Consider the following 7,599-nt stretch of genomic DNA (forward strand, 5'->3'; position numbering starts at 1 on the left):
ACTTTCATGCAGTCTTCTCTTTATGGTAGACTTGGATATCGATACGCCCGCCTACCCCCTGGAGAGTGTTGTTCACTTGGTTGGCTGTTGTGAAGGGGTTTCTCTTCACCATGGAAATGATTCTGCGATCATCCATCACAGTTGTCTTCCGTGGACGTCCAGGTCTTTTTGCGTTGCTGAGTTCACCAGTGCTTGCTTTCTTTCTCAGGATGTACCAAACTGTAGATTTTACCACTCGTAATATTGGAGCAATTTCTCAGATGGGTTTTTTCTGTTTTCGCAGCTTAACGTTGGCTTCTTTCACCTGCATGGAGAGCTCCTTTGACCGCACGTTGTCTGTTCACAGCAAAATCTTCCACATGCAAGCACCACACCTCAAATCAACTCCAGGCCTTTTATCTGCTTCATTGATAATGACATAACGATGGACTTGACCACACCTGCCCATGAAATAGCCTTTGAGTCAATTGTCCAATTACTTTTGAGCCCCTGAAATGAAGGGATTGTGTTCATAAATGCTTTAGTTGCCTCACATTTTTATGCAATCGTTTTGTTCACTCCACTGAATTAAAGCTGAAAGTCTGCACTTCAACTGCATCGGAGTTGTTTCATTTCAAATTCATTGTGGTGATGTACAGAACCAAAATGAGAAAAAAGTTGTCTCTGTCCAAATATTTATGGACCTGACTGTAGCTACAGATTCTAAGCTGAGGAATTCTCAGGTGTTCCGAAGCCAGCATAGAGATAGAATCCCTCTAGTGTGTCCTGGGACAGCTGCAGGGTCTCCACCTAGTGGAACCGACCTGGAGCAGCCCTAGAGGTTCGGGTGGGGTCATCCTTACAGCCTGCTTCAACGTTTAATGTTCAGTTTTACTTTGCAGTGTTGATATCACGTGAAGCATAATGCTATAAGCAATCAGTAAGCTGGGCTGGACTCCTGACCAATGAGTGAGGGGGGAGGTGGGGCTTCCATTCCAATGCTTGGTCACGTTTGAGTGCGTCCCATTTCTACTCGTTAGTCCATATTTTGGAAGAAGCTTATTGAACAATAGTTTAGTAAAAATACACGACTGGAGAAATTCGTTCTCTGGTGTCGAGCCTTGGTCTCCGCAGACGTGTAGCCTATCAGAAACTTTGCTATCTCCGTTCTTCACGAAAACATGAGGTTCCAATTTTTTCTTGGCCACCACTTCAAACTACAGGTGGTAGTTGTGCTTATCATGGCCATAGACTGCATCTGGAGTACTGTGCGCAGATCTGGTCAGCACCTTACAAGAAAAATGTGAAGCTGGGCAGAAAAGAGCAACCAGGTGCACTCCAGGAATTCAGGACGCATCACACTCTGACATACCTTAGAGAATTAAACCTGTCCAGTCTCAAGGAGAGGGGAGCTGCCTGAGGACCAAATCCATTCATTCATTCATTTTCCACCGCTCATCCAAAGCCGGGTCACAGGGGCATTAGGAGCCTAAGCGTCCTTTTCCCAGCCACACTTGTCAACTCATACTGTGGAATCCGGAGATGTTCCCAGGAAATCTGAGAGATACAATCGTCTCAGCGAGCCTTTGGTTCTTCCCCAACTGGTTCTCCCCATAAATCCTCCATGGAGGCATCCGCATCAGATGCCCAGATACAATCCTCTCAGCGAGCCTTTGGGTCTTCCCCAACTGGTCGTGCCCATAAATCCTACATGGAGGCATCTGCATCAGATGCCCGGACCACCTCAATTGGCTCCTCTCGATGTGGAGGGTCTGCTTCTCACACTATCTCTTAAGGGAGAGCCCCCGCCACCCTGCGGAGTGAGCTCATTTGGGCCTCCTGTACCCGCCATCTCATTCTTGGAGCAAATCCAGGTCTTCCAAATTCTGAAAGGCGTCGATAAAGTAGATCTAGCAGAACTCGTTTCTGCTCACCGGTGAACCACACGCTTAGGGACACCAGTGGAAGTTGAGGAGAAGTGCATTTAGGCCTGGAGCCAGGGTAGAACTTCTTTTCACAAAGAGTTGCGGGAATCTTGAAAAGTTTAACTCTTAGAGGGCTGAATATTTTTACCAAAAAATTAATTTTTCTGAAAAAAGCACACATAGCAATTTCACACCTAAACCCAACATTAAACATCTGCTGCTGCATGCTGTGGATGCTGTTGGCGCCTGTTCGGGGTCTCGATGGCTGCCTGGCAAGTTGGCAACGGGGGCAGTTGCAGTGCGACACAATCTGGTTTGTACCTCCATCGTCGGGAGTGACGGTCCTCCCAGGCGAAATGCTACCGTAGGCCCATCAGCACCGTGATCAGCTGACGCGAGGACCTCACTTTCATTTTTCGACCTTCATCTCCAGATCACTTGCCTCAAAATCGGGGTCCATCAAGTCGGAATCCAATTCAGAGAAAAGACGCAAAATGTTTTTGCGCAAGAGTAATTTTGCTTTGCGTGTTCGCCAGATGTCGATGCCATATGGGTGGTCTGCTCCTCGCTACTCCTGCACACGCGGGGGGGGGATTCGAGGTCCAATGAACAAAGCGAACTTGCCTTCTAGGAAAGAGAATCGAACTAAAGCGGAACGGCGAGTTCTTCTAACCCTGAATTTCGACAAAAGTCGACATCTGCCCTGAAGAGTATTAAAAGAAGGGTCTGGGCGAGATGTTGGGAGAGCGGAGCTATTAGCTAAACAACTGAGTTTGATGGACTGAGTGGTCTCCTCTGGTCTGTCCAATTCCTGATGTTCTTATTTATGTACTAAGGCCGTGTTTCTCAACCACTAGGAGGGTCACGAGTAGCTGTTTATTATAAAAGGTAGCAGGTCACAGGGGGCCGAGAAGTGGGTCATGGTGGGCCACCACTCCCGACGATGTCACTCAACTTGGATGATCTCGTTCAATTCACATTCACCAACGGGGACGACTCCCACCCCGCCTCTCTCTGATGTTCATGACCCTTGGTGGGTGAAGACACTTGAAATGGGAAAAAGGGGGTCACGGCACCAGAGCGGTTAAACACTGCGCTAAGGAACATAATAAAGAAATAATATGTTTAGGTGATTAGTGACAGCTAGGGAGGAACAGGTGAGCTTGCTGCTAATACCAGCTGTCCAGCCGTCCATAAGGTTGGCATTTGTGGCACTCTCGTGGGGCATTTAGGCAGAGATGCGATTTTAAACAGAATCGAGCCCACTCACCATTTTGGTTGGCACCCTTAGCAGTTTCTTTTGAAGAGGTTGGCTGTGGAAAGCCACCGTTTGTCTTTTTTTATGCTATTGCAACAAAGTCCCACTCTTGCCACCTTCTCCCCGTTTTCTCCAGTGCTTGGCACGGATGAGAATTTGAGCTTCCTAAATAATCAAAAAAGCGAGCCGGGAAGTGTGCCTCGTTAGCGCAGCTGTTTTTCTTTGAATGATGAAGAGTGGGCTTATCAGAAGCAGGTCTCTTTGTTCGTGTGTGTGTGTGTGTGTGCCCTGTGTTGGCTGAGATTGGCTCCAGCAGACCCCCCGTGACCCTGCAGTTAGGATATAGCAGGTTGGATAATGGATGGATGGTCATCTCTTTGTCTGTTTCCCGCCACATGTTAGAAAGTCACGTCCAGGCAATTTTCTGGGCGTCCACACCTACAGTGCTAAGTAAGGTACCGAGGGTCCTGAAATGTGCGCGGCTGAACCACACGAGTATCAGCAGCACGGGACAGAGAAGTTTGCTGCTGCTGCTTCTAAAGCCGGGGTGTTAACAAACAGGCTCGAACCCACTGACCTTTTTAAAGCGGCCCACTTTGTCGATATTCCAAACATGTTAAATAACGGCCCGCCATGGCTGTTAATATTCTCAAAAACCCACTTCAACGGTTATTTCATATGTAGTCTGTACTCGTACATAGCATCACATTTACAGACGACATAAGGATGCGTCTCCAGTGTCCGCGCGCGCTTCACCGTGCACTAGAGACTTTCATTTATAGACACTCGAAATGGGAGCCCCCCGATGTGCGAGAACCCACCTGGATGATGTGACACCTGCTGTTCTTGTGCCAGTATGCTCACCACACATTAGATATTATCTAGGGCATGACAGGGACTGTTAGCCAATAAGAGACAGGGGATGATTCGGGTGCCAGAATGGTCGAAGTCGTGATGAAGACACTTATATGAGAAAAAGGGCGTCACGGCACCAGAATGGGAAACACTGTGCTAAATGTGTCATTTTTAAGTGATTAGTGACAGCTAGGGAGGCACAGGTGGGCTTGCTGCTAATACCAACTGTCCAGTATCCATAAGGTTGGCATTCGTGGCACTCTTATGGGGCATTCAGGCAGAGATGTGATTTTAAACAGAATCGAGCCCACTGACCATTTGGCTGTGGAAAGCCACCATTTGCCTTTTTTATGCTATTGCAACAAAGTCCCACTCTTGCCACCTTCACCCCGTTTCCTGCAGATGTTTTTTTTTGCATTTTTGATGAGAAATTTGAGTTTCCCAAATAACCGAAAAAGCGAGCCAGGAAGTGTGCCTCGTTAGGGTAGCTGTTTCTCTTTGAATGATGAAGAGTGGGCTTTGCAGAAGCAGGTCTCTTTGTTCGTGTGTGTGTGTGTGCGTGCCCGCCCTGTGTTGGTTGAGATTGGCTCCAGCAGACCCCCATGACCCAGTAGTTAGGATATAGCAGGTTGCATAATGGATGGATGGATGGTCTCTTTGTCCATTTCCCGCCACATGTTAGAAGGTTGCAGTTCCAGGCGATTTTCTGGGCATCCGCACCTACAGTGCTAAGTAAGATACCGAGGGTCCTGAAATGTGCGCGGCTGAACCACACGAGTATCAGCAGCACGGGACAGAGAGGTTTGCTGCTGCTATAGCTGGGGGGGGTCACAAACAGGCTCAAGCCCACTGACCTTTTTAAAGCGGCCCGATTCGTCAATACTCCAGACACGTTAAATAACGGCCCGCAGTGACCATTAATATTCTCAAAAACCCCATTAATGGTTATTTCCTATTTAGACGGTACTCATACATAGCATCACATTTAAAGACGACACAGAGATGCGTCTCCAGTGTCTGTTCGTGCTTCACCGTTCACTAGACAGTTTCATTTATAGACACTCCAAATGGGAGCCCCCCCCGCCCCGATGTGCGAGAACCCACCTGGATGATGTGACACCTGCCGTTCTTGTGCCGGTATGCTCACCACACATTAGCCCAGGGGTCCCCAACTCCAGTCCTGGAGGGCCGCAGTGGCTGCAGGTTTTCATTCTAACCCTTTCCTTAATTAATGACCAGATGTTGCTGCTAATTAACTCTTTGCCTTCATTTTAATTGACGCACAACTTAAGACTCGGCCCCCTGAATTATTTCTTTCTTTTCCTTAATTAGCAACCAAACAATATTAAGAGGGGGTGGCACGGTGGCACAGTGGGTAGCGCTGCTGCCTCGCAGTAAGGAGACCTGGGTGTTCGCTTTCCGGGTCCTCCCCGCGTGGAAATGAAAACCTGCAGCCACAGTAGCTCTCCAGGACCGGAGTTGGAGACCCCTGCATTAGATATTGGGGGGGGACCTTTTTATAGCAGCCCACTTTGTTGATATTCCAAACATGTTAAATAACAGCCCGCAGTGACCATTAATGTTCTCAAAAACCCCCCTTTAATGGTTATTTCCTATTTAGACTGTACTCACACATAGCATCACATTTACAGACGACAGCGGCTCGAGACGCTTTTTTTTTTTTTTTTTTTTTGTTTCTGCCCAGGTACCCTGCACTTTTTTTCTTCTATCAAGAAGATAGAAACACCTGGTAAATAGCAATAAATCCTTATTATTATTAGTAGTATTAGTATTAGTATTACTTCGCTGGGCGGCATGGTGGCGCAGTGGGTAGCGCTGCTGCCTCGCAGTTGGGACACCTGGGGACCTGGGTTCGATTCCCGGGTCCTCCCTGCGTGGAGTTTGCATGTTCTCCCCGTGTCTGCGAGGGTTTCCTCCGGGCGCTCCGGTTTCCTCCCACATTCCAAAGACATGCAGGTTAGGTGGATTGGCGATTCTGAATTGGCCCTAGTGTGTGCTTGGTGTGTGGGTGTGTTTGTGTGTGTCCTGCGGTGGGTTGGCACCCTGCCCGGGATTGTTTCCTGCCTTGTGCCCTGTGTTGGCTGGGATTGGCTCCAGCAGACCCCCGTGACCCTGTGTTCGGATTCAGCGGGTTGGAAAATGGATGGATGGATGGATTACTTCGCTGAGGCTCATTCTGGCACAAGGCCGAGGTTGGGGGGCTGGGAGGCTCCTGGAAGGCTTGTTTTGACTGGTTGTTGCTGTCACCTGACTAATTATGCATGCAAATGAGCCATGCGGTTATGAGCTGGGGTTGTCTGTGGTTTGTATCAGGTGGCAGTACTCCTAATATTCTCATTCAATCTGATCAGCTAATGTACCACTCAAATGAAAATGCTGCGGTGGAAATTTGGCTGGAGTGCAGACCTTATGCAGGAATATTTAGGGAATAAATGATCTGAAGCAAAGCATGTTTTGGCCTGGATGGAAGAATTTCTAGGAAAAACCAGGGTTGCTACTGGAAGAGGTGTTGATGAGGCCAGCAGGGGGCGCTCACCCTGTAGTCTGAATGTGGATCACAATGCAGTGATGGGGACACTGTGCTGTAAAAATGGCACCGTCCTTCAAATGAGACCCAAAACTGAGGTCCTGACTAACAGTGGTCATAAAAGGCAGTCGTGCATCCTCCGTAAAGAGCAGGGTGTTTCCTCATGTCCACCACAGCCTGGTCATTCTGGCCCCCTAATCATCACCTGTCCTTGACTGGCTAACTATCTGTCCCCTTCACCACATAATAGCTCACGTGTGTTTGGCATACTGGCACAAAATGGCTGCCGTCACATCACTCAGGAGGATGTTGCACATCAGTGGTGGTTGAAGTGGCTCCTCACTCACTGAAGTGCTTTGTGTAGTGAGAAAAGTGCTACATATACATAAAGAATTATTATTATTATATTATAACCAGATTATATAGTTGGGAAATACTGTTCTAACGTATGAATTGTCATAAACAGCCGAGTACTTTCAGTGGAACGGCTGGAGATTTGTTTCAGGGAAAACAATGGCACCTGTCCTGTGTTGACATGTCTGCTTAGATACCTCCACAATGCTACCTGTAATAAAGAAAGTCCTAAAATGTTTGTCCTAATATTAATAAAGAATAAATATAATAATAATTGCTTATAAGACGATGTCCCCTGCTTAAAGTGTTTAAGTGTCACAGCAAAGGACGTTACGCTGGAAAGATTAGTGACAGCAACATATCCACCTGTAACTGACTATATATGTATATATATAAATACACACACACACATATATAATATATATAAGGGACGTTCAAAAAGTTTCTGCACTTTTATACACATACACATATATATATACTGTATATATATGTATATAATATAAATGCATATGTAATATATATAAGGGACTTTCAAAAATTTTCCGCACTTTTATACAGATACACATATTACTAAATCAACTGGACATACATTTAACTGGGACAATGTACAAGTAAAATTTAAGGCCAGTACCAAAAGTGCCAGAGAGCTGGCTGAATCTTGGCTATCAAATGAGAACGCC

The 7,599-nt window shown here is 47.0% G+C and overlaps 1 long non-coding RNA gene across 1 annotated transcript; it reads left to right on the forward strand.

Moving 5' to 3' along the window:
- The first annotated feature begins 721 nt into the window (after positions 1-721).
- On the forward strand, positions 722-7,191 carry LOC127527933 (uncharacterized). Its single transcript, XR_007935118.1, has 3 exons — positions 722-867; positions 914-3,061; positions 4,221-7,191. It is a non-coding gene; the product is annotated as an uncharacterized LOC127527933 (long non-coding RNA).
- The last annotated feature ends 408 nt before the right edge of the window (positions 7,192-7,599 follow it).

The sequence above is a fragment of the Erpetoichthys calabaricus genome, chromosome 5 (assembly GCF_900747795.2).
Source record: "Erpetoichthys calabaricus chromosome 5, fErpCal1.3, whole genome shotgun sequence".
NCBI classification, from domain to species: domain Eukaryota; kingdom Metazoa; phylum Chordata; class Cladistia; order Polypteriformes; family Polypteridae; genus Erpetoichthys; species Erpetoichthys calabaricus.